Below are 27,933 nucleotides of genomic sequence, written 5' to 3' on the forward strand. Positions count from 1 at the left end.
CTTGATGGAAAGGACTGGATCTTATCCACTTTTTAACAACTTTATCTGAGAGATAATTTACATACTATAACACACACCTGTTTTAAGTACACAGTTCAATGATTCTTAGTTCTTTCTCATTTTATATCTTCAGTGACAAGTGTATGGTAAGCACTTAATAAATGTTTTTAGAAAGAATCTTGAATTTTTAAGTGAATTAATAAATGAATGAATGCATGTCATCTTAGATCAGCCCTTTACATGTCTGGATATCACTTTTCGGTGTACAAAATGAGGGTGCTGACTAAGGATTTTTAATTCTCTTTCAACTTTGAAATTTAAATGTTTCAAATGTTTGTTCCAGGGGCAAGGAATAAATCTCAGTGAGCTGCTCAGGTTTCCCTGTCACTAGCTCTAATAACGGTATAATGGCATGAAATGTTTCAGGAAAGTTTTTACTCTGCTGAGAATTGGTTTTTACTTTGCTGGGTCAGGTTATAACTATTACAACTAAGAGTGCTGTATGAATGGAATACCTCACCACAAATCAGGCATAATAGGGCAGAAAACTTGGGATCCAGTATTATTTGGTTTATAATACAAACAGCTATTATGTACATATATATACAAACTAGCACAAAAAAATGGGTGAAATGTTAAGTGAAATCTAATTGTTACAGGGTTCCTGTATTTCAGTATTAGAGTTAATTCAACATTAACTCTGAGCAGATCATGATAAGTTAAAGATTGTAATCCCTGGGGCAATCACTAAAGAAATAATGCCCAGAGATATAGTGAAAAAGTCAATACAGGAATTAAAATAAAATGCTACAAATAATTGATTAACACAAAAGAAGGTAAGAAAGGAGGAACAGAGGGGGAAAAAGCAGATGAGACAAATAGGAAACAAACAGCAAAATGGTAGACCAAAATCCAATCAAATCAACAATTACATTAAATTTAAATTGACTAAGCACTCCAATCAAAAAGCAGAGACTGTCAGACTGTCAGACTGGATGAAAAAGCAAGACTCAATTATTTGCTGTCTGCAGGAGACACACTTTAAATATAGAGACGTAAATAGTGTAAAAATAGAAATATCAAAAAAGATATGTCTGACAAACTGTAAGCATAAGAAAGCTAGAATGACTATATTAATAAAAGATAAAATAGAATTCAAGAGAAGTTTGATAAGAGGCAGTGAGGGACATTTCATAATGACATATTAAACTCTGTTATGATGCATAATAATCATACATTCAGAGTTTCAAAATATATGAAGCAAAAACTGATAGAACTAAAGGAAGAAATGGACAAACGCATAAGCGTAGTTGGAGATTGTAATATACTTCTCTCGGTAATTAATAGAACAAACAGCCAAAAAATCAGTAAGGATCCAAAAGATCTGTGCAACGTTATCAACCACTATAACCTAATTGACATTTATAGAACAATACACTCAACAACTTCAGACTACACGTTCTTTTCAAGGATGTATGGAATGCTCACCAAGGCCATACTCAGGGCCATAAAATAAGTCTCACTAGATATCAAAAGACTAGAATCTTGCAAAGTACGTTATCTGACTACAATGAAATTAAATGAGAAATAATAACAGGGGCCAGCACTGTGGCCGAGTGGTTAAGTTTGCACGTTCTGCTTCAGTGGCCCAGGGTTTCACTGGTTCGGATCCTGGGCACGGATATAGCCACTGCTCATTAGGCCTTGTTGAGGCGGCATCCCACATGCCACAACTAGAAGGACTCACAACTATACAACTCCGTACTGGGGGGATTTGGGAAGAAAAAGCAGGAAAAAAAAAAGTAGAAATAACAACAGTAAGATAAATAGAAAAGCACCAAATACTTTGAAATTAAATAGCAAATATCTAAATGACCCACAAGTCAAAGCAGAAATCACAGAGGAAATAAAATATTTTGAACTGAATGATAATGAAACCATAACATATCAAAATTTGTTTTGCTAAAGCAGTACTTAGAGTGAAATTTATAGCTTTAAATGTCTATATTAGAAAAAGGGAAAAGGTCTAAAATTGATTATTTAAGTATTGATCTTAAGAAATCAGAAAAAGAAGAGCAAATTAAACTCAAAGTCAGCAGTTAGAAAAAAATAAGAAAGATAAGAGCAGAAATAAATGAAACAGAAACATAGAGAAACAGAGAATATTAATGAAAACAAAAGTTGGTTCTTTGAAAAGTTCAATAAAAAAAGAGAGATGGTACAAGTTACCAATATCAGGGAAAAAAGAGGAAACACAGCTAAACAGCCTACAGCATTAAAGGATAATAAGGAGATATTATAAACAACTTAGGTCAATAGATGGAATAGACAACTTCCTTGAAGGACAAAATTTACCAAACTGACATAAGAAGAGATAGAAAATCCAAATAATCTTAAAGCTACTAAAGAAATTGAATTAGCAATTTAAAACCTTGACACAAAGAAAACCCCAGTCCCAGATGGCTCTACTAGTGAATTCTATCAGTCATTTAAGGAAGAAATAATACAAAGCCTTCAAAAACTATTTCAGAAAACATAGAAGGAAGGAATAATTTCCAACTCATTACATGAAGCCAATATTAACCTGACACCAAAACCGGACATAGATGTTACAAGAAAGTAAAATTACAGACCAATTTTCCTCATGAGCATAGATGTAAAATTCCTAAACAAATTCCTGCAGATGAAATTCAACAAGATATAAAAAGGATAATACGTTATGAACAAGTGATGGTTTATTCCAGGAATGCAAAGGTGGTTAACATTTGAACGTTGATCGATGTAACTCACCATATCGAGAGTGAATTTTGATAAAATCTCTTTTGATAAAATAAACTTGGAATAGAAAGTAACTTTCTCAATTTAATACAGGACATCTACAAAACAAAACAAAACAATACAAAACAAATCTTAAGGCTAACATCATCCTTTATGTTGAAAGACTGAATACTTTTTCCCTAGATTTGGCAACACAGCAAGCTTGTCCATTCTCACCATTTCTATTCAATATTGTGCTAGAGATACTGGCAGGACAATAAAGGGGGAAAAAGGAAAGAGAGAAACAGAAGACACAGAAATTGAAAATGGAAAAATAAACCTGGCTTTATTCACAAATGAAATAATTATATTGATAGAAAATCCTGAAAATCAAGAAAAATGCTACCACAGCTCATAAGCGCCCAAGGTATAAAGTTAGTATAGAAAAGTCAATTGTATTTTGATACAATGAAATTAAAATTAGAAAACGAAATTAAAATTTTGTTTATAACATAAAAAATGTAATACTTCTGGCAAATTAAATATGTACAAAGCCTATACACTGAAAAGTACAAAACACTGCTAAGAGAATTTAAAGGTCTGAATAAATGGTGAAATATGCCATGTTCACAGATTAGAAGGCTTCATGTTGTTAAGATGTCATTTCTCCCCAAATTGATCTATAGATTCAATGCAATTCTAACCAAAATTCCAACAGGCTTTTTTGTAAAAATTGACAAGCTGATTATAAAAGAACCAAGAATAGACAAAATAATTTTGAAAAAAGAAAAAGTTGGAGAAATTACTGATTTACCTGATTTAAAGCCTTACTATAAAGCTAAAATAATCAAGACAGTGTGATTTCTCATAATCACAGACATGTAGACCAACAGAATAGAACAGAGTACAAAAATAGAGATATACATTCACAGTCAATTGATTTTCAACAATGGTACAAAAGTATTTCAATGAGAAAGTATAGTCTTTGAAAAAATGGTGCTGAAACAAGTAGAAATCTGGATAGAAAAAAATGAACCTCAACTCTCACCTCATACTATACACAAAAATAAATCAAAATGGGTCATAGACATAAATACAAAAGTTAAAACTTTAATAAAGCTTCTGGAAAAAAATAGGAGAAAATCTTTGCAACATCAGGGTATGTAAAAAAAAGATGTTTTGATAAGATACAAAAAGCACAATACATAAAAGAAAATGATAAATTAGATTTCACTAAAATAAAAAAATGAGCTCTTCTAACAAAAATATGAGGAATAAATAGTACAAAATAATAATATGAAAATGCAAGCCACTGATTAGAAGAATACATTTGTAACACGTATATCTTACAAAGGAATTGCATTCAGAATATATAAAGAACTTTTACAGCTCAATATTAAAAGGACAGCACAACTCAATTAAAAATAGACAAAAGATTTGAATAAACACCTCACACAAGGAGGGATAGGAAATGGCCAATAATCACATGAAAATTCATCAGGGAAATACAAATTAGTCATCAGGGAAATGCAAATTCAAATCACAATAAATAGTTTCACACCGACTAGAAAGACTAAAATTTAAAAGACTAGTATGATAGTTAATTTTATGTGTCAATTTGACTAGATCAGGGGATGCCCAGGTATTTGGTTACACATTATTTCTGAGTGTGTCTGTAAGGATATTTCCAGATGAGATTAGTATTTGAATTGATGGACTCTGTAAATTGCTCTCCTCAATGTGGGTGGGCATCATCTAATCCATTGAAGGTCTGAAAAGAACAAAAGTGGAAGACGGAGGAATTTCCCCCTTTTCTCTGCCTCATTGCTTCAGGATCTCATCATCTCTGACCCTTGGAGTGGGAATTACATCATAAGCTCCCTTGGTTCTCAGGCCTTAGGACTTGCTCTCCCACTTGCAGATGGCAGGTCATGGACTTAGTCTCCATAATCATATGAGCCAATTCCTTATATTAAATCTCCTTTTATATTTTATTTGTTCTGTTTCTCTGAAGAACCCTGACTAATACGACTGCCAAGCCCAATATTGAGTGAAGATATGAAGTGACTGGTAAATTTTTGCGTGTGTGTGACAAAGATTGGCCCTGAGCTAACATCTGTGCCAATCTTCCTCTATTTTGTATATGGGATGCCGCCACAGCATGGCTTGATAAGTAGGGTGTAGGTCTGTGCCTGGGATCCGAACCTGTGAATCCTAGGCTGCTGAAGCAGAGCACACAAACTTAACCACTGTGCCACCAGGCCAGCCCCAGTGACTGGTAATTTTTTATAAAATGAAATATGTACCTATCCTATGATCCATCAGTTCTACTCATAAGTATTTACCCAAGAAGAATGAAAATATATATTCACAAAAAACCATATACGAGGATGTTCATAGCAGTTTTATTCATAATGGTCAAAACGTGGAAATAGCTCAAATGTCTATCAGCAGAAGAATGGATAAATAAATTGTGATATGTCTTTATAATGAAATACTACTCAATAATAAAAAAGAACACTCTTCCAATATATGCAACAATGTGGATGAATCTCAAAGACATGTGGAGCGAAAGAAGCCAGATACAAAAAGTACAAACTGTATGAATCCATTTTTATGAAATTCTAGGAAAACAATCTATAGTGACAGAAAGCAGATTAGTGGTTGCCTGGGGATAGAGGTGGTGGGGGGTGGGGGGGGTTGGCAGCTGGGATCCAGCTAGTGTTGTGTCACTAATTAGCTGTGTGAGTTTGAGCTGGTCCCCCTCCCTGCTCTTTAGTTTCTTCAAAGGTAGTAGATAACCAAAGAAACCCAGGTCATTTGTGCTGGTTGATCTTCACAGTCCCTGCCAGCACTATATTCTTGGTCTCTTGTGCATCCAGACCCATGGAAGAGTAAAGGAAATGAGTTTGTTAGTGGTATTTTCATTGAATTCCTAAAAATTAGCATAATTGTCATGAAGTATTTTTGTCAGAGAAGGGAATAATTTAGCATAATTTTTTTATTGAAGTATAGTTGACATACAATATTATATTAGTTTCAGGTGTATAGCATAGTGATTCAACATTTATATACATTACAAAATGATCACCATGACAAGTCTAGTGACCACCTGTCACTATAGAAAGTTATTATAATATCATTCACAACATTCCCTATGCTGTATGTCACAGTCTTGTGACTTATTTTACAACTGGAGGTTTGTACTCAATCCCCTTCACCTATTTCATCCATTCCCCCACCTCCCATAAATTTTCTCTGGCAATGTCAGAGAGAATTATGAATTAATAGCAAAATGGGCCAGAAAATCGAAGAAAGAGATTTTACTGCAGGAGCAAGAGGCCTGTGATTTTGATAGGAAGTGCTGAGTAAAGGGTGTGGTAAGTAGCAGAAGGAAGTGAAAGTAAAGAAAGTAGAGAAAAGAAAAAAAGAATAAGCAGCACAACATCCGACAAAGTTCTCACCAACCAAATTACTTTCCTGATACAAATCAGGCAACTGTAAAAGTTATATCCACTTATTTTCTTAGTAAGGCATAGTTCATAAGCTATTATGCACTATTTATAACCATCAAATAGACCCCTAAAATGCAGTTAATAAGGGATCTCACTAGTCTCTTCTCTAAATGAACACATTGCCTGTTCCGCAACAACCTCCTGAGGAAGGTACTCTCCTAGCACTTATCCTCCCCACTTACAGATGGGGAAACTGAGAGGCATTTCATTATATTGCCTTTCTAAAAAACAAGACATTCTGAATTTGGAAGCACAGCTGGCCTCATGACTGGATAAGGGATCATGGGTCGGTAATACCTAACTTGCTCAAGTGTGGTGAGGATTTAATGTACCAATGTTTGTAAATCCCCAGCACATATTCAGTTCTCTATAATGGATAGTTATTACTTGAAGGAACAATTAATTTTAACTGTTAAAATTAGTAAAGTGTCAGGGGCTACCCCAATGGCATAGCAGTCAAGTTCATGTGCTCTGCTTCGGCAGCCCAGGGTTCACCAGTTTGGATCCCGGGCGTGGACATACGCACCACTTATCAAGCCATGCTGTAGCAGACATCCTACACATAAAAAACACGATGGGCACAGATGGTAGCTCAGGGCCAATCTTCCTCAGCAAAAACAGGATTGGCAGTAGACGTTAGTTCAGGGCTAATCTTCCTCAAAAAAAAAGAAAAAAGAAAAAAAAATTAGTAAAGTGTCTTGGAAGATGCAAGCTTAGGAAGAACCCGGTGGCAAGGCTATTGAAGACAAAGGAAAAAACTTCAACCAAGTTAATTGTGTATAGTGGAGGGCATATTCTGAGAATGTGAAACAAGGAGGTGGCATTAGGTTTGGGGATTGTAGAGATGAGGCCAGAAGGTTTGGTTGGGGCTACAATCTGTGCACATGCAACAGCAGGGAGACTTAAGCTTTGGTGTGTAGGGAGAGTGCTGGGGTTTGATGAGACCCTGTGAGGGTTGAGGAAAAGAACTCTAGTGACAGCGTGGAGCACGGGCTGAGGTGGGGGGCAGACATGTGACTGCAGAGAAAATCAAATGTCAGGACACAGTGATAGACTCAAGCAGGATATTAAGTGGGAGGGAGTGAGAGGGAGATGCTGGAGCTGAAACGTTCCTGAGATGTCAAGTCTAAGTCACACCTAGCTCAGTTGTGACTTGTGATCAAGCACTTCAATAAAAAGGACTAGGTTTGTATGGCAGGATGAGTTCAATTCAGGACGTGTTGAGTGTGAGATGTTTACAGAACATCCAGTTGGAAATATGGGCCTGGGGCTTAGGAAATGAGTCAGCTGGAGGCAGATGGAACATCACCCCCTTAAAAGATCACAGCCGAAATTGCCCAAGTGGATGAGATCATTGAGGAAGAACGTGTAGCATGAGACGAATACTATCAATATTAGTAACCATAACAAGAATCTTTCTTTGTGCTTGGGTGATCTTGGCTGATAGGGGAAAGAGCATCAAACAAAATTAAAACATCTGCGTGTAACTCCTGCCTGGGCTCTTACACATATTCTCTTGTTAATTCTTTCAAGAACATTGTGGGGTAGAAAAAAAGAGGAAGGAGAGGGAAATCCTTGTTAAGGTCCCTATTTTCAAGGTTTATGCAGAAGAGGAACTAGAAAAGGGAAGAAAGACCAAAGTTTTAAAAAGTTATATTAAACCTCCAACAGCCAACTTACCATCATCAGACAGAGATCTTGCCTCCAGTATTCCTGGAACCTAGATGAGGATCAGGATGCACACATCAAAAGATGTGGAACAACCTAGGAGGACATTTGGGAAGTGCCAAGTGCATGGGACAACAGGTGCTATTTAACCGTGGATTGGGCTGGAGTGAGCTGGTCCAGGAAGGCTCTGAGAGAAGACATGTGTGCTGGGTCTTGAAGGACAGCAGAGCTCAGAGGAGTGGAGGAGAGAGCAGGGGAACAATGCAGGGTCACGGGGCCCATGGCTTTAAAGGTCAAGCATTTTCTTTTAACTCATGTTTACAACTGAAGTATACCAGAAAGTCTACAAACTCATAATACTCACAGCCTGTCTCCATTTTAACTCTAAATTTTCTACCTACTCCGAATGCTACTGGAACATACTTATCTATTCATCAGGTTTGATAAAACAGTAGTGTTTGATCTTCCTTTTAAACGTCAGCACCTTTTAGCTTTTCTTTCAGTTTCTTGTTTATTTTAGTTCAACCTTTATTTACATACCTGTGATTTTTTTCAATGTTAACTCTCAATGTTAAATAGTGTGACATTCTGCACTATTGACATTACACCTAGAGACCTTTAAATAACAATTAATTTGCCATTACTTCCACATTAATGGTACCCGACCCCCAACTGGAGGAAGGTCATGTCCCAGAATGCAGTGGACATTCGCCTCTCCTTGGCTTCCCAGCACCCATTCACTCTCCTGTTCTTAAGAGCACTCTGAATTCCTTAGGAATTACTGGCTCCTTATTGTGACAGTCCCAGTGGGACTGTCGGTCGAGGAACCCTGCCTTCTTCTTGCCAAAGTAGTCATTAACCTAAGTTGGCCAATCATATTTTATTCCATGACAGTGCATCTTGAGCAAAGTAACTCCAGGACTGTTAAAAAAAAGGAATAGGATTTATTTCAACAGCGATTCTCTGAGGAGATCATTGATAACTTCCTACCACTTGGATAATCTGGAGCTGCCCTGGTCCTGCCCTCAGTGACCCTCATTCTTCAGGTCCCTTTTTGATTCTCTGAGCTCTTTCACATCTTTCTAATAAATTCTCCCTTAACTTAGAGTCAGTTTTATTGTTTAAAAAAAAAAAATAAACAAATAAACTCATTCGCCGACCCTGCTAGAAAATCCAATGTTTTCAATTGTCTGCCAAAGTTACCTCCACTGATGTGGGAAATGAGGAGTGATAAGGATGAGTAGGAAAGTATAATTAAGAGATATTGTGACAAATAATACTTTGTCTATTTTTCTTTCAGTAAATTGAATCACTGTCCACACAGTTGCTCACCGAAGAAACTGGAGACATGCTTGATGGTTCGAGTAGCACACACCAAGAGACTCCTGGGGGAGTCGGGTCCTCCTTCTATCTTGAGAGTGAGGTCTGTGTGTGAGTTTTTCTTAGCTCCCACATCAAGAGGTTGTCTCAGGCTGGCTGTGTCCAGTAGTGTGCTTGTAAATGTTTAACAACTGGCTCTCTGAAAAGAAGAAAAGAAAAAGTTCTGGTTTGTAGTATTCACTAATTTCTGAGGTATAATATCACCACCACAACCTGTGTGGCTACCAATGTTACATCACTGAAGGCCGAGTCGGGAAAAGACATGAACAATCAGCTCCCACATGTCCTAGCATATCGCAGGCAGTGTTTCTCATCAGAATAACACAGCTCCCCTCAAGGTGGGCCTGCTCTCCAAGATTCTCTCTTCAGAGGTCCAGTAACCTCTCCCTCCTCTTCTTGTCCTTTTGGGTGTAGGGTGAAAACAGCTCTACTGCTTCTAGCTCCGGGCACTTGCAGGATTCCTTCGTGGTCTCCCTACTCCTTGCACACACCTTTGTAAATTGTCCCTTTGTAAGAAAACAAACTATTCACAAACACACAATTTCTCAAATTATCCTAATTTGAAAGCCATCTTTTTCATACGGGCACGGTAGTAACCAGCCTCCAATGTGGCCCGTAATGAGCTCTGCCTCCTGATATACATGTCCTTGCGTAGTCCCCTCCCATATCATATCTGACTTGATCTGTGTGAGCAGTAGCATATGGCAGAAGTGATGGTGTGTCACTTCTGAGATTAGATCATAAAAAACACTACAGCTTCCTTCTTGGTCGCTTGCTCTCCCTCTCTCTCTCTGTTTGATCACTTACTCTGGGGGAAGCCAACCTCTGTGTCAAGCATCCCCCATGTGGTAAGGAACCGAGGCCTGCAAACAATCATGTGAGTGAGATTGAAAGCAGATCCTCGAGCCCAGGTCAAAACCTAGAGGACTGGAACACCTGCCAACAGCTTGATTGCAACCTCATGAGAGACTGCGCTAGAACCACCTAGGCAAGCTGCTCCCAGATTCTTGACGTTTAAAGACACTGTGTGAGATAATAAATATTTACTGTTTTAGGTAATTTGTTACACAGCAATAGGTAACTAATCAGGCACACTGACTAACGCACTCCCTCTCTCTTACCCTTCATATTTAGGCAATCACCTCCTAAGTATCTGTTTATTTTGCCCTTTCTCTACTGCCATCCTCCCAGTCCAAGTAGACTACTGCAATAGACTCCTAACTGACCTGCAATCAATGGAAATTTGTTGGTGACATTCTTCTTATGAAAGCCCTTTCCTGGCAAACTATAGTTCTTAGAATCAGGATAAAAATCTTTATATGGTTCACATGATCCTGACCCTCCTTACCTTCTCGTTTTGTCTTAGGCTACCCTCTCCTGCCCTCCATGTTTTAACCTCATTGGTCTACTTTCTATCCCTTCTATTCACCAAGGTTCTTCCCTGAATCAAGCATTTCAGGCAGGCAGCTTAAAACACTCCTTTCCTGCGAGCTTCTCCTACTTCCCAGTCAGCTCAAACCATCCTTTAAGTCTCAGCTTCAATGTCACCTTTGCAGAAAAGCCTTCTTTGTCCTCGACCAAGACTGGGGTAAGTCCACCATTATCTACCTTCATGGCAACCGTATTCAATATTCAACTAATATTTATTGGGTATCTAACACAGGCATTGTCTAGAAGTTTGGACTATATCAAAGAAAATCTTCTTCTGTTTGCTCATGGTGTGCATCACAATCTTAATTCAAATAAACTATTAACATCTATCTATTGCTAGATCATAAATGTCATGCAGACAGAGAGCATTTTCTGCCTTGTTTACCAATGCCTGGCTCAGAGTGGGTGCCCAATTAATACTTGTTGAAGAAATGAAATAAATGACTTTGGAGTCAGACAGACCTAAGTTTGAATGCTTGATCTACTACTTATAAATGGGGTGGCTTGGGCACAGTTTCACCATCTAGCAAATGTGAATAATGACAGTACCTACCTCATAGTGTTGATGTGAGGATTAAATCAGATGGTGCAATGTGCTCCGAACAGTGTCTGATACTTAGTAAGTGCTTATGCAAATGAAACATCTGATTATTAAAAATGATTCTTACATCACATTCATGTCACAGAGCTATCATGTGGAGACCGTCCGTTTATTGCAGTCTTCACTTTCCTAGTCATGCCTTCCTCTCTTCTTCCCCAGAATTATCATCAGGGTGTTGTTGCTCAGCTTAGCTAAATGTACTTGTTTCAGTTCCTTCAGGATTTCTCTTGAACTTGAACTGATGCAGCATTTTTTGTTTGCTATAAATTTCCCCAATTACAGGAAAAATTTTTAACATGCATTTACATTCGGGAAAAAAGGAAAATGATACATACCCTTCAGGAGGATTCTGTGTCAAGGAATTAGCAGTAATAAATACGAGTAGTTGTATGTCAAAGAGCATAGTAGATATAAATCAAAGTGAAAGAAAAATAGGAAGTCACATGGCCACAGCTTTTGGTTATCCTGAACAGGATTATTTATATCAAATCTTGGTGTGCATTTCTGTTGAAGGTACTAAATGCACAGGAGAAATAACTTCCAACATATGCATCAAACTGCCAATGGCTAGGGTAACATGCTCACTTCTAAAGCCTCGAGGTGAGATTGGGAATACCAATAATTATGGGAAGCACGAGCCTGGGGGTAGTAAAAGCCATCTGGGCAACCTATTTCACGGTTTAGAGTCCCTTCCTGGTAGTTTCCTCTTTAGGCAAGGGATCAAGCTTTATCCACCAAATCACTCCGGCCTTCACAACTAAGCCTAGGCTCCACCCAAAGTACATCCCTACTGCAGCTGCAAAATGCTTTTTTAGCAGCATCTGCCAGCCTTATGACTCCTGCTGCAGAACCCTGACAGCAGGACCTGTCACCCCTCAGAGATCTACCACCCCTGGCCCTCTAACACTGAAGGGCTTGGAAGCTTCTCTGGGACAGCTCATTCTCAATGTTTTCTCAGGACCAGGGAAGCTATACTACAAGTCTGACCAGTGACCAAAGAGACACTCAGAGGCCCCAGGAGTCTGCCTTTGTGTGATAAGAAGATGAGGAACAGCTCCATGTTCCCAAAACCCAGTGGTCTTGAAACCTCAGTGCCTGTGCTTATTCACCACTTAGACACATTTCCTCAACTATCAAAGACTACCTCTTTTTCTCCTGAGACCTAAAGCTTATCTTGGTCTGCCATGGCCACAAACCCTGTGCTTAGAAATTCTTCAGCAATTCAAGGACAGATCAAGTTCCAGAAAGGTAACCAGTCTCCCCTTACCCTAGAATTACAGGAGTTTCCCTCAATAATTCTGATCACTAAAATATTTTCACTGAAAAAGAGCATCAAGTCCTGAGTTCGTCTGTTTCCATGATTGATTCAGCCAGATATCTGGAGCTGGATATTCCTGTCCTGGAAGTCTTCTTTAAGCTAGAGAAAATCAGTATAAGATATAGCTGAAAGTCAAGAAGCATCTGAGAAGCTGGGCTACCAACAACAGATAGCTACTGACCTCCTGGGTAGCGCTGTGTTTGTTCCACATGGTCAAGGAGCAGGGAACCTTTTGCACCTTAGAGCATTTGCCTGAGACTGCCAGTAGTGCCCATCTTGAGAGCATTGAGAATCAGGGATGCTTTCCTCTCATCTCTGGGTGTGCTCACTTTCTTCATGAGAGATCAGCATCTTTAGCAGAAAGTGTGGTATTGGTTTTAGGCCTAGGTGTGGCTTAGTTTGATTACCAAAGCTGCTTTTTTGTTGTTTTTTTAAAGATTTGATTTTTCCTTTTTCTCCCCAAAGCCCCCTGGTACATAGTTGTATATTTTTAGTTGTGGGTCCTTCTAGTTGTGGCATGTAGGACGCTGACTCAGTGTGGCTTGACGAGCTGTACCACGTCAGCGCCCTGGATCCGAACCGGTGAAACCCTGGGCCGCTGAAGCAGAGCACATGAACTTAACCACTTGGCCACGGGTCTGGCCCCCAAAGGTGCTTTTTAATCAATTGCACAGCAGGATCTGGGTAGGAGTGCAAGGACTAGGTAGAATTATGGCTGAAATTAAATTTTCCTGTTGATTCCAACAAATAAAAGGAGCTATTGATTGGGGGTAGGACAATGTCAGTGTTCTCAGTCATAGTCCTAGTCAACACTTACTATTCAAATTAGAGTTTAACAGGTATAACAATAAGAATTGCAACAGAAAACAAATGGAACACTCAAATTAGGATAAGTTAGGAAGGTTTATAAGAGGCTAATTACAAACTTCCGGGCAGGGAACCATAAGGAAAAGAAAGAATCAATGTGATAGTAGTTGAGCAGTTACCACTCTTGGGCCTAAGGGGAAGAGAGGAGGGGAAATTATGGAGCTTGTAAGGAGAGAGAATCATGCATAACAGGTGCCTTGAGAGAGGAGCAATGAATGACCTTTGGACAAGGGTCACAGCCAGTCCAAGGCAACCTCTCCCTCTCTTCCCTCCTTTGGGTCTCCTGCCAGACTCCCTTTTGAGTAAACCCATCCCTAAGCCAAAGGCATAGATCCAGACAGGGCAGCCTCTGGGGCTGGGAGCAGAACGGAGAAGGGTGGAGAGGGAATCTGGAGGAGCCAACATAAGTTATCTGGCACCTTGGATTTCCGAAGCATAATAGGATCTCCTTCTCTTTATCCCTCTAATCAACTTATCCATGTCCATGTCTCTTCTTTTCCAGGTTGTTCTTAAACATGGCCATCACCCAAGGCTTCACCCTCAAAGGGCTCCCTTCAGAGTTCCTGCTCCCTTTCTCTTACCTATGGGTTTAACTCTCACCATTATGCATGATTCCTAGGAAGGTAGCCCTAGCTCTAACCTAATCCAACTGTCTGCTGGATAACTTGACCTATATGGCCATTGGTACTATAAAATCAACAGATCCCAGACCCAACCCATAATGTCCCACTACTGCAGCTCCAAAATGGCTCCTTCTCCTAACTTTTACTACTTCTGTTAATAGCACCAATTACTCAATATTGCAGGCTCAGTCATGCTTATCAATACCTTCCTTTTCCCCCCACCTCTATTGGTTGTAAAGTCCTATTCCTTATCCTTCCTGTGTGCTTTCCGGTGTGTGTCCAATCTCATGACTGGCCTAGTTATGGGCCTTTACTTTTTACCCTGACTGTAGTAATAGATTCCTAAATGTTACCTTAGCTCCAGTCCATTCTGTACATATTCCAATGGACAAATATTTAAGTTGGTGGCACCACGTTGCCTCATTGATAACTTTTGCCTCTGTCCTCCTTGAAATAAGACATTTGAGGGGAGGGAACAATCTGTAAGCAAGTCTTCCTAGAGCAGTGCTGTAGCAGCGCATAGAGCACACCCCCCTTGTTTTGCATATGACAACCTGAGGCCCAGAGAAACTGCTTGTCCATATGATCTGCCTCTAAAACCCAGTGCTCTAAAAAGCCTTTGATGACTCCCCCTTCCCTTTGTAGTTAGTAGAGCATCAGCTCTGCGGCTTGCCATTCTAGGCTATTTCCACAATGTGTTCCCAACCCCTCTTTTTAGGCCTTTATCCTGCAGCTACCCTATATATAGCCTCTTCTTTACCTAAAGTCAACATGCTGGAATACAATTTGTGATCATCCCCATTAGTGTTTTTGCACATACTTTCTCTTGCTTGAATTGGCCCTCTTTCCCCAAGTTCTACATGTTGAACATCTGCCCACCTTTCAGAGCATATGCCACAGCACTCTTCCTTCAGATCTTCTTTCACAAAGTCCTTTGCAAAACATTTCTGGATTTTCCCCAACCAAATATGGTCTTTCTCTCCTTTAAATCTCTAAAAAACGTTCAGCATTGTTATTTTGCTGGTCTTCCAAGTGCTTGTATTATCTTCCTCATGGTTTTTGTATACTTGTTTTAGTCCCTTATAATATTATAAGCTTCTTATAAGCATGGCCTATACCATCTTCTTCAATTTTATATTTCCTATAGTATTAATGCAGTGTATTTCACAAAAATATTTTTAATTCCATAAACTAATTTTAAATTAAATACTAGGCACACCTTCTGTCTCGTTGGATATCTTTCTGTTTAAATCCTCCCTCTGCTGCTCCCCAGCTGAAAGGCGCCAGGAAAGGTAGTTACTTTCTCTGAACCTTAGTGTGGATGGACAAGGTCTAAATTTTCAAACTTTTCTGTTAAGCTGAGTAACTCTTTTATCAAGAAAAATCTTACTCGGACACGCACTGGGGAAAACTGATGAAATTAGAGTCAAGAGTAGTTTGGTTGAAAATTGGGGAGGGAGATTTGAGGAACGAAATGTGAAAACCAGTGGACAAGGTGACCTTGAAAGTCTGTTCCACATCTAACTCTCCATTAACCACTTTATCAAAGAATATAGTGAGGTCTAGAAGATTCAAAGTAGTACTGACTGGTAGGGGTTTCTAAAATTCTAATTGATCAAAGACGTGAAAAATGAGAGGCAGATACCACTTCACACCCATCAGGACAGCTATCATAAAAAACAACAAACACAAATATTGGCAGGGATGTGGAGAAACTGGAATGCTTGAGCATTGCTGATGGGAATGAAAAATGGTGCAGCCACTGTGGGAAACGATACGGTGGTTCCTCAAAAAATGTAAAATACACTCCAGCAATTCCACTTATCCATATATACCCAAAAGAACTGAAAGTAGGAGCTTGATCAGTTATTTGTACAACCACACTCACAACAGCAAAAGCTCTATGTAGCCAAAAGACGGAACTCAAGTATCCATCAACAGATGAATGGATAAGAAAACTGTGGTATATACACACAATGGAATATTATTCAGCCTTAAAAAAGGAATGAAATTCTGATACATGCTACAACACGGATGAACCTTGAAGATATTAGGCTAAGTGAAATATGCCAGACACAAAGGATAAATATTGAATAATTCCATACTTCATACTTCTGTGAAGTACCTAGAACAGTCAAATTCACAGGTACAGAAAGTAGAATAGTGATTACCAAGGGCTGAGAGGAGGAAGTAATAGGGATTAATGTTTAATGAGTACAATATTTGAGATTGGGCTGATGAAAAATTTCTGGAGATAGGAGCAATAGTCGCACAGCGTTTAGAATGTACTTAATGTCACTGAATTGTACACTTAAAAATGGTTAAAATAGTACATTTTATGTTATGTATATTTTATCCTAGTAAAAAAAATTTAAAAAATAGAGACAGAAATAGAATACATTTATCAGTTTTGGAATTATTGGAGTATAGAGAAAATCTACATATTACATATGGCAACCAGAATGAATTTCAAGATATTTAATGATAAAGGAGTTCTCCACTTTCATACAGGGCATTTCTTTTTTTTTTTTTAAAGATTGGCATCTGAGCTAACATCCATTACCAATCGTTTTTTTTCCTTCTCCCCAAAGCCCCCCAGTACATAGTTGTATATGCCAGTTGCGCAATGTGGGACGCTGCCTCAGCATGGCTTGATGAGTGGTGCTAGGTCCGCACCCAGGATGTAAACTGGCGAAACCCCGAGCCGCCAAAGCTGGAGCACGTGAACTTAACCACTCAACCACGGGGCCAGCCCGTACAGGGAATTTCTTAAATGCTGGTCTCAGGCTAAAGTTCATACTCACCAGTGAAAGACCTGCACAGCCCCAAATCAATGGTCATTCAGTAGCTTTTAGGACCAGATAAATCATCCTTGTTCACTACGGTGGTCTCTGAAGTCTGTATCCAGTTCTAATTTTCCATAGAAGCCAGGAGACAACCTCAGGAACAAGGCTAAGGACTGTGACCAATGCCACCACACCATCATGCCTGCCTACGAAAGGCTCTAGGAGTCCAGAGTTAGCTCTGATAGCCTTGTGTCAAATCACAGAGGGGAACTCAGTCATGGGACCTCATACTGGGGCAGACTTCAGCAATTGTGGCCATAAAGTAAGGGAGTAATTTTGAGGTCACAACTTGGAGCCAAAGCTGCCACTTCCCAGGGAAAGTACAGATTGGGTCCATAGGTTTAGCCTGTCCTTTATACCTAAGCTATTTCTGAAAAAACTTACTGTTAGATAATTAACAGACTTTTCTATGATCTGCTATATATGAGTTTGGCTGTCCTAACACAAAACAATACTAAAGTGTAAGTTTAGGCAGTTCAAGGCCAATATGGCAGCTCTACAAATGGCAAGGACCGAGGCTTTTGCTATCTTATTGCTCTCCTCTTCTGGGTGTGGTCCTTGTCATCATGATCCAAGATGTCTAATTATATGCAGCAGCAAAATGGAGAAAAGAGGGTGGAAGACATGTTCTTTTCCTTTCAAGTTATAACCCCAAAGCTGCAAACATCACTCTGTTCCCATCCCAAGACCACAGAGCTCTCAGAGGCAAGGGAGATTGGGTGACAGAAGCAATTCTGAGTGTCCAGTTAAAATTCTGGGCTTCACTTACCGAAGGAAGAAGCCTGGCCCTCCCTGACCCGAGCACTCCGTCTACTCGGAATATTGGTGCTGGCCTCCACCCTCTCAAAGTGGGTGGATGCCCTGCATCTTGAGTATTGAGTGCAGTCAGCTTGCTCTGTCTTGGACTGATCTTGTGTGTGTAGGTCTGCCTTCCACACTTATATCCTCATGTGCTCATTGTTAGAATCACAGATTGGTTATGCTCTACAATTCTGTTACCACCTAAGCCTGTAGATCTGTCTTCATTCCTGAGCCTGACAGGACATAAAATGGCTCATTTCATTGCCACACAAGCTTCCCTGGAGATTAGTGGAATTAAGTTCAATTTTCACACTATGCTATGTATTTCACAATGAGCATGTATATTCCCGGGACATTAATTCAATAAGAAAATTATTATCCTCATTTAACCGTGAGGTAATAGAGGCTCAGAGATGTGAAGTAGCTTTCTCTAGGTAACTCAGTGGTGGAAGTGGGATAGCATAATTCCTTGTAGGAAAATTATTGTAACTACAAATCACTGCAATGTAAAGAAGGGTGTTTGAAGAGTTCAAGGAATCCATAGTAAAAAAAATAAACTACTTCTGGCTGGAGTGGTCACAGATTAGGGAGGGGATGGACCATGTGGGACAGGTAAGATTCTGATAGGTTTTGATATGGCTGGTGTATTAAGATTTTCCAGAGAACTTAACCAATAGGATTTGTGTGGAGAGAGAGAGAGACAGACAGATTGTTTTAAGAAATTGACACACATGATTATGGAGGCTGGCAAGTCTGAATTCTGCAGGACAGGCCGGCAGGCTTGAGAATCAGGGAAGAGTTGATGTTGTGGCTCAAGTTTGAAGGCAGTCTGAAGGCAGAATTCCTTCTTCAGTGAGGGACCTCAGTCCTTTTCTCTTAAGATCTTCAACTGATTAGATGAGGCCCACCCACATTATGTAGAGTAATCTGCTTTACTCAAAGTCTACTGATTCAAATGTTAATCTCATCTGAAAAATACCTTCACAGTGACATCAAGACTGATGCTTACCGAATATCTGGGTACTGTGCTAGCCAAGTTGACACATAAAGTTGATCATCACAGATAGGAAGAGGAGAGGCAGACTTGGATGAGCTTTGAATGCTAGATGAATGGTTTGACTTTATTAAATTATAAAATGTGTATAGGGGCCAGCCCAGAGGCATTGTGGTTAAGTTCGTGTGCTCAGCTTTGGTGGCCAGGGGTTCATGGGTTTGGATCCCAGGCATGGACCTACACACCACTCATCAAGCCATGCCATGGTGGCTTCCCACATGTGAAATAGAGGGAGACTGGCACACACGTTAGCTCAGGGACAATTTTCCTCACCAAAAATAAATAAATAAATAAAATTACATGTGTATAATAGCACCTAGGGCATAGTAGGCACTCAAATTGTAATTCCCTTTATCTGCAGGAAGATTTTCAAAGTTGTTGAGTAACTGAATAGCATGATCAAAGCAATACTTACAGAAGATGTTTTTGGTAGTAATGGTATAGTGTATTGAAAAGGAATGAGAGAAGGAGAAGGGATACGAGTTAGAAATCTATTGCCATGGATCATACATATGGGAATAGACTGATCACTTACTATGTTTCAGGTAAGAATACATGCTTCAGACACATTATCTCATTTAACTCATAACCACCCTATGAAGTAGGTACCAACTAACCAATGAAAAACTGAGACTTCCTCCCCATCCCACTCCAAATGAACTTGCCCGAGGTCTTATAACTAGTAAGGGGTTCAGATGGGATGCAAACCCAAGTCTATCTGATTCCAACCTATGCTGTCATAAACGAGGGTGGTGCAGTAGAAATAAAAAAGAGGGGGACAGATTCCAATAACATCATGGAATTGAAAGAATTTGGCAACTGATGAGATGTCCTAGTGACAGACAGAGACAAAGATAACTGCAAAAATATGAGTCTATATGGATTTTTAGCAGGAGAAAAGTGTGGACACTCAGGAAATATAGGGTAGTCCATATTAGAAGCTGGTTTTAGCAGAGTCAGATATGTTTGGATTCATTCAAGAAATATTTATTTAATGATGATTGTGTGCACAGCTTTGTTCTAGGCACTGGGGCTCCAACAGTGGACAAAACAGACTAACATCCCTGTCCCTACACTTTCCAGTGTGGAGAGACCAAAAATAAACAATAAGTAAGTAAATTGCACTTTATGTCAATGATAAGTGTTGTGGAGACAAATAAAATGAGAAAGGGCAATATGGAGCACTCAGCATGGTCAGAAAAGTCCTCGCTGAGAAGTCATTCAAGTAAAGACCTCAAGAATGGGAGGGAGTAGATCTCGCAGGTGTCTGGGGTATGCATTCCAGCCAGAGGGAACAACGAGAAGAGAGAAGGAGGAAAAGAAGAGAAAGAGATGAGGTCAGAGGCTCATTGCATAGACCTTATAGATTATTAAGAAATTTGGCTTTATTTTGAATGAAATGGGATGCCATCGGAGGGTTTTGTGCAGAGTTGTGTCAGGATGTGACTTTTTAAAGCACATTTTAAAAGCACTACTCTGCCTGCTGAGCTCAGAAGAGTGAAGTAGCGTAAGGATGGAAGAATCATGGAGACCAGTGAGCAGGCCACCACATCAATCCAGGAAGAGGTGTTGGCGGCTTGGACCAGGACAGAGGTGGAGAGAAGTGGTCAGAGTCTGGAGGCATTTTGAAAATAGATCAGATTTGTTGATCATTTCGATTGAGATGTAAGGGAGAAATGTGTGAATTTTAGGGTAGAATTTTTATATTTAAGTAGCAATATCTAATAGCTCTTGGAAATCTTAAGACTGAAGCACAAGGGAGGGGCCAATGCTGGAGACAGATTTGAGAAACATTCACAGTAGGGCCAGTAAGATGACTTTAAGAGTCTCTGAGAAGTGGATGTGTGTGCGTTAAGCAAGTGTATAATGGAGAATATTGAACGTTTACAGTGCGAAGGTTCAGTGGGTAGGAGGAGGAACCAAGAGAGACGGGGGAAGAGGATAGTTGCTGTCATCAATTCCAGTTCACCAGATTTTGTACTTGGTGACTCAATCTTTGAAAGAGAATGAATCAACATAGCACTATTACTATGGCTATTTTTGGAAGTTTCCTATTAATGGTGATATTACCCGATTCTATTTGTGATTAAAGCATTTGATCATTTGAATCATCACATAAAACATCTGACAGAACTTTGACTTGAAAAATTGGAAGGGCAGTTGGTATTCTTTACCTTCCTTTTGTTTCAGGTTGCTTAATTTGTACTTATGAAAAATGTGTTACATCCACCTGTGATGAGCTGTTCTACTCTTCCCACAGGCACTAACCTCATTCTTGTTTGGACTCAGCTTTTTTTTTTAATGTATAACACACTAGGATTAATTCAATGTTCACTTTTGGGCTTATAAATCCTTAATAGAAATAAAACTGACTTTCACTGGACTATAGTTAAAAATGAGAGTTACATAAGCAAGGCCCTCTGTGTGCAAACCACAAATCCAAGACTTAGCTGCAGAGTGAGCAGTCTCCTCTTTTACAGAACGAAGCATTTAACCATTCAGAATGTTCCAAGTCTGCACCAATAGGTTCAAGGTTTACAGACCCCATGGAAATACAAAGTGTTCCACGAGGGTCCTCCAACTTGACTGTCGTCTGAAATTGATTTTTCCTCGTGGTCTGGGCCAGTAATAATCTCTTCTTGGTTGCATCTCATCAACTATGATCAGTGCCCTGCAAACGCACGGTTATAATTTGGTCAGACCTCCTCTGCATCCCTTTACTCTGCAAAGTGTCCACCTTACAGTCTTCCTTTTTCACAGCCCACACAAATTTTCTTCAACCTGGGAAGACTTGCCGTTCCCACTCTTAACCTTCTCCTGCTGCTTTGTTGGAACACATTTAGTGACTGAGAGCATGCTTACATTCTGACTGTTCTCATCAAGAAATATTTTCTCACACATAATGGATTCCAGACTGAAGAATTTTAAATTTAGAAGCTTCAGGTTTCAAAAACATATTTGTACATCCTCTCACCAATTCTAATTAATGTAATAAAATGAAGGACTTGAGTGAACTTGCAATAGCAATAGCCAACATTGAGAGCTTGCCCTATTCTAAGAATTTTATATATTTTAACTTGTTTAATACTATACAACAAAATTCTATGAGGCAAAAATTACTAGTATTCCCATGTTACAGATGGGGCAACTGAGTCTTAGATCATTTAATTAAATGGCCAATGTCATACAGCCGGAAACTGGATTTGAACTCAAGCTGTGTGGCTCCACAGTCCACACAGAGCCCTTACACTCCTCTGCCTCTGACTTTTTCACAATGAACACTTCATTTACCTGAAATAGCTAGGTCCCTTGTGTTTCTCAAGGGTGACAGCACCCCTGGCATTTCGGTGGAATAATTCACGGTTGTGCTGGACTTGCAGGATGTTTCATATCCCTAGCTCCCAGTGCTGAAGGCCGGTAGCTCGCTGCCAGCCACCCCCTGCATCACTGAGAAATCAAAGGTGCCCTCATACATTTCCAGATGCTTCCCAACTAAATGTCTCCAGTTGAGAATCACCAGGGAAAAGTTTTCCTAAAAATAAATAAATACATAATTCTCTCTCTATATATCACAACTTTCCTAAAAGTCTCATAAAGTTTTAAATTTATAACTTTTTAAAACTTTTATAACTTTAAAAACAGCAACACAACTGATAGGTAAAGAAAAGGATCCGGTTACGAAAATTAGGTAATTTTTCAGATGTGTTTGTAATGTCCTTCTTTGTTATTTGTGAATAAACAATTTTGCGCTTAAAAGATCTTGGATAGTTTGACACTCATTATCAAGTAAGATAAACTCTACTGTTTAGCCACCTGCCTAGTAAATGCTTTTTCATAGTGCAAAGGTAAACTAGAATTCAGCCTGGGCCGAATCTCAAAGTCTTGCATCTGAAAGTCATGATTTTTTTCCTATGTTGATTTTTGGTTGTCAGACTTCAGACCATTAGGCAAATGCCTGTTGCCCTTTTACTGGAGCCAACCCTTCCTCAAGGAAATCATAACAAGTAAAAAGATTTACCAGAATAAAAATGAATTTGAGTTTTTAAAAATTTTCTAACCTCTTCTAGGTCCACTCTGCTAGACTTTGCCTAATTGGAGCTAAATCTCCAAGGTCATCACACAACTCAGCCACCTTCCAAGGCTGAAATGTGGACTTCAACTCCGTTTTTAAACGACTGCTCTCCCAGGGATGTTATAACAATGCTCTGAGCGATGTATGAGGAGGAATACACTTACTTAAGGAGGAAAAATGGTCAATCATACCATGTTTCCTGAAATAGACACACCTAGAAGTACCCTGCCCCGCACTTCTGGTTCACTTGTTAAAACAGCCTACTAATCTTAAACAAAATATTTTATAATCTTATGCAATATCTTAGGTGCTATCAACAACCAGGTAACAATGTTAGGTTTTCTTCTTACCCTCTGTTGCCTATTATCTATCTCTTCTGCAACATTTTGCCAGAGCTTAAACCACATAGTAGATGAGATAACTCGATGTCCCTGAGGACTTGAAATTTAGGCCTTTTATTATTAGAACTATTTAACGATGATGTAGAGATTTAAAATAAGAATTTCCCTTTGACAGCTGTGAAATGACAGACAAACCTGCATACTCTGGTATAGCACAGTGTTGAAATAACACTATAATTCAGACAAAAGGAAAGCAACTCACAAAAGATGCTTTAGTAGTTTCTTGACAGTCAATGTATTGAAACTTCCTTGAAATATTTTAATACCTGAGAAAATAAGACAGAACATACCTGAAAAAGTAGTTTATCTGTATTATGAGTACACATTTTTCTTTCATTTTTAAAATCTACCATGCCAAACATTTTTACTTACCGTTTCCTTTACTTGAGTAAGAGTTAGAGACCCTTCAGAGAAATAGGGCACTGCTAGCACTTTCCAGGCTCTTTTTGTGAAGGAATGTGGCAATCTTCTGCAACTGAAGGGAGCAAGCCATTGGATCTGAGTAGCTAATAGGTTTCAGAATGTTTATGAAAGGGAAAATGGTAGTCTTCAATGTAAAAAAGGGTTGATGGAGGCATTAGTGAGAAAAATGAAGCAGACTTTAAAGTAAAAATTTTTTATCTGCAAAAGATCCAATGGATTAAAGAGAGACATGCAATTTATTTCAGTTCTTTTCATATTGGCATTGTTATGCCTAAACAAATTCCCCTTCACAACTGAGCTTGACTTCCAGCAGTGAGAATGCTGCCAATGAAATGATAATATTGACACAAGCGTGACAGGTGAGAGCAGGATATGTGCTAAACTGAGGTTGGGGTAAGGGTGGTGGCATGGAGCTGGAAGAGGTGGAATTAGACTAAATGAAATAATTTAAAGAAAGTCAAAGACTTTCTATAAAACAGGCTTAACTATAGATGATGGGATAAATCTAAGCAAGAAAAAATTCAAAAGCAAAAAGCATGTACATGCTTCCTGGTGTAACTATGGTAGTTAAAAACTACACTTTGAAGATACATAGACACACGAATACATGTATAAAATTAACTGGATAACTGAGTCAAGTATTTTGGTAATTATAGAGGAAAAAAAGACAAATCTTGCAGTCAAGGGGAAGTTTGGGTTTGAACTTTATAAATTAGTTAAATTCATCATTTGATTATTCATTTCTTCATATTACATTGCTTGTAATGTCTTGGGTTGCATTTTGTAAAGTAAACCTGAACCAAAATTACATTTCACAAATCTGAAAATTAAAACCACGATACATCATTAACATCAAAGGTCACAAAATTCTTACATGAAGAACTTAGGGGCTAAGTCATATTCATGAGACAATTCCGTGTCTAGGGCATGCAGTAGAGGAACCAACACAGGCTGCAGAGTCCACTCTGCATTTGAATCAGAGCTTTGCAGTCCCTCTTCGGGACACTTAGTCTCTCGCTGTCTCCTCTCCATGTGATTCCTCTTACTGGAGTAGTAAGTACTCTGAGTCATCGTAAAGATTGAGAGATGAAAGTATTTGTAAAGCACTAAGCGTGATGATAGGCTTCTAAAATGGCTTGATTCCATTCCTTTTATTACACACACATACACACACACACACAACCCTCTCACATTTAGTTCATTTTAAAGAAAATATTTAGACAGAGGTTTTTTGTGTTTTTTTAAGGAAGATCAGCCCTGAGCTAACATCTACTGCTAATCCTCCTCTTTTTCTGAGGAAGACTGGCCCTGAGCTAACATCCATGCTCATCTTCCTCTACTTTATATGTGGGAGGCCTACCACAGCATGGCTTGCCAAGTGGTGCCATGTCCACACCTGGGATCTGAATCGGTGAACCCCAGGCCGCCAAAGTGGAATGTGCGAGCTTAACTGCTGTGCCACGGGCCAGCCCCATACTTTTGATTTTTGTACGCAAAAAATGGTTAATTTTCTTCTAAAACACGTTTGTCTTTGGTCTTCTTGTTGCTTCACAAAATCAAGTACTTTACATAAAACTTCTGGTATTGCCATGCTAACAATATAGCAAACTAGAAATTCTTGCAACTGAAATCAGAAACCCAACGATCCCTACAGATACATCTTTTGCAGGTCAAGATCTTTATTTAACAATATATGATCAATACAAATACTTGTGGTAATATTTTAATGATTCAACAGATGTTATTTTTTCAATATGTCACCAATTTGAACATGCTTTAGTTATGATAAATATATTTTTAATGATAATTAAATACAATAAACAAATATTTTCCAACTCATAAAATAGAGAAAAAAGTGATTTATATTTAAAATTTTTGAGACTACAGTGCACATTCATAAACTATTGACCATTGTCCAAAATGATAATCTAGTTAATCAAATGAGTTTTAAAAGTTGCCAGACCAATGTTTTAGTGCCAAATGAAAGTTTAGTAAAAATTTGTTTTTCTGCTAAAATTTATTATATCACTACATTGAATTCTTTACATGTGTAAAAATAGTTCTTCATAATTACTGTGGAAGAAATTTGGAGACATCACCACTAGTTTCATTTTCTTCTAACAAAATAAGAGCTACCAGTTTTTCAGCAGCCACTGGGTGCCAGGCACATGCTAGTTACCACACATCCATTCTTCCCAGTCTTGGCAACAGTCCTGCGGGAAGAGAGACTGCTGGTTGCTCTCCCAACATTGATTCTCTCCTTCTTCCTTTCTAACTGCCTTAGTTTTGTTGGAGGTGGTAATATGCCCAGCCAAAAAAACGACATTTCCCAGCCTCCCTTACAGATGAGAGTGGCCATGTGACACAGTTGGCCAATCAGATCTAAGAGAATTATTAGGAGTGGTTCCAGAAAATCTCTTTTTTAAGGAAGGACAGCTCAGCTGACGCTTTCTTTTCTCCTCCCCTTATTTCTATCAAAGCAAACCTACAATACTTGAGGTGAAATAGCTAGTTACCAGTTGACAAGGACACATTAAGATTGGCTGAACAAGAAAACAGAGAAGGCCTCATGCTTAATGACATTGTAACACTTAGAGTGGACAAATGAGGCCTGGACTGCCTACCACTGACATATGTGGAAATAACAACCCTTGTTTTTCAGGTTTCTTATTCATGGATGAATGCAACTCTCAACTGATTCACCCGCAAAGAAAACGTTGACCTTTCACAGTCAGTGTCTGAGAGGAGGCAACCCAGTCTGTAGAAAACAGAATAATTTGATACATAGGAATCAGAATCATTAATGATTGGATTTAAAAGTGCTTTTGAGATCCTTGGATTAGAATTCTTATATATCATGAGGAAGATACAATGTTAGGGGCTATTTAAACATTTCCCTTAATTTTATTTCAAAAAATTTTTACCTTGGGAACTTGTCTTTAACCCAGTCCTCAGTTTACCGATCTTTAATACAAAAGAACTGCACTAGATTATTTCTAAGATTCCTTAGAGAAAGAACTATTAAAATGCTGCACATATTGACCTCTAAGGAAACAACAACAACCTGGGCCTCAAATGCATAATTCCTGGTAATCTTGTGAATACTAGTGAGCCATAAATGTTCATAGTACAAAATTTAATACATAGAAGTCATACTATTCCTAAGACTTAGAGGAATCGTTTAAACAGACATGTAGTATTATACTCTGTATTGAGGTTTCACATAAAATGCTGAATGGAGTCACTAAGAGAACACGGACTCCAGTCTTGAATTTTGCTTTTCTAGACAGATTGTGCCTTTTTAGAAGAGCAAACAAACGTGCTACACAAGTACAATACAGAGGATAGTAAAAGCTTTCTTATCCAACACTAGGAGGTGATTAGTGGATTGAAAAAGTAAATTAAAGCAGAGAAATTAAAAAAATGATGCTCTACACCTTAAACTTTTAAACTTAAACTACAAATGCATTTCTTGTCAATCTTTTGAAATGCAAAATACTTGTAGACTTTTACTTTTTCTAGGCTTTTGCAGTTTTCCTGCTTACACCTAATCTGACAGCAATTTCCTTAGTGACTTTTGTTTCACATTCCATTGGTTCACATAATATTTAATTAATTAACATAATTACAATAACAAGTTCAACTGGTACAAAGGAGCTTGGGGAAAAGTCACAACTGACTCCACAAGCATGGAACTTGTACTGGGAGCAGAAGTTCACAATTATATTAAAGGGAATTAATTCTACTAGTTTTGAGCATATATCATTTTGTGGGCATGTTTTAAAGAGGGAATGAGGAGCATCAGTTAATCTGGCAAATTAAGTGGATGTCATGAGAGGTCCTATGCGCCCATCATCAACGATAGATATCGCATAATAAGATGTTAAGTTATTTTACTTGCTCTCTTAGAACATGGGTCTTTGGAGGCTAGTGAATTGATATTAAAATTATATTCTCGCTAACATCGTTAGAAGCTCTAACCCCTTTATCCTTTCCATTCTTGTTCTTATGAGCAAATTCCTCCCTTATAAGATATTTTGTTGATTGCTTCTCTGTCATTTTCCTCTGTGCCTGAGTCTCTGCCTTGTTTTCATGCCAGGTATCCTATAGTGCCTGCAGTCTTCACAGGGGTTGGAGCCCTTAGCATGCAGGTTTGTTAGAAGATTAAATGATCAT

General features: G+C 38.8%; 1 long non-coding RNA gene across 2 annotated transcripts in view; it reads right to left on the reverse strand.

The window, feature by feature from the left end:
- The window catches only part of LOC103557260 (uncharacterized), a 59,627-nt gene that overhangs the window by 20,597 nt on the left and 11,097 nt on the right, over positions 1-27,933 (reverse strand). The window contains exons 2-3 of one of the 2 annotated variants that reach the window (XR_011528055.1): positions 9,273-9,459; positions 5,141-6,924 (exon numbers count right to left, since the gene is read on the reverse strand). This is a non-coding gene — a long non-coding RNA (uncharacterized lncRNA). Of the gene's footprint in view, positions 1-5,140; positions 6,925-9,272; positions 9,460-27,933 lie in introns of those variants that run through there. The other variant, XR_011528054.1, reaches the window with a different exon arrangement.

This window comes from Equus przewalskii, chromosome 16 (assembly GCF_037783145.1).
Source record: "Equus przewalskii isolate Varuska chromosome 16, EquPr2, whole genome shotgun sequence".
NCBI lineage: Eukaryota > Metazoa > Chordata > Mammalia > Perissodactyla > Equidae > Equus > Equus przewalskii.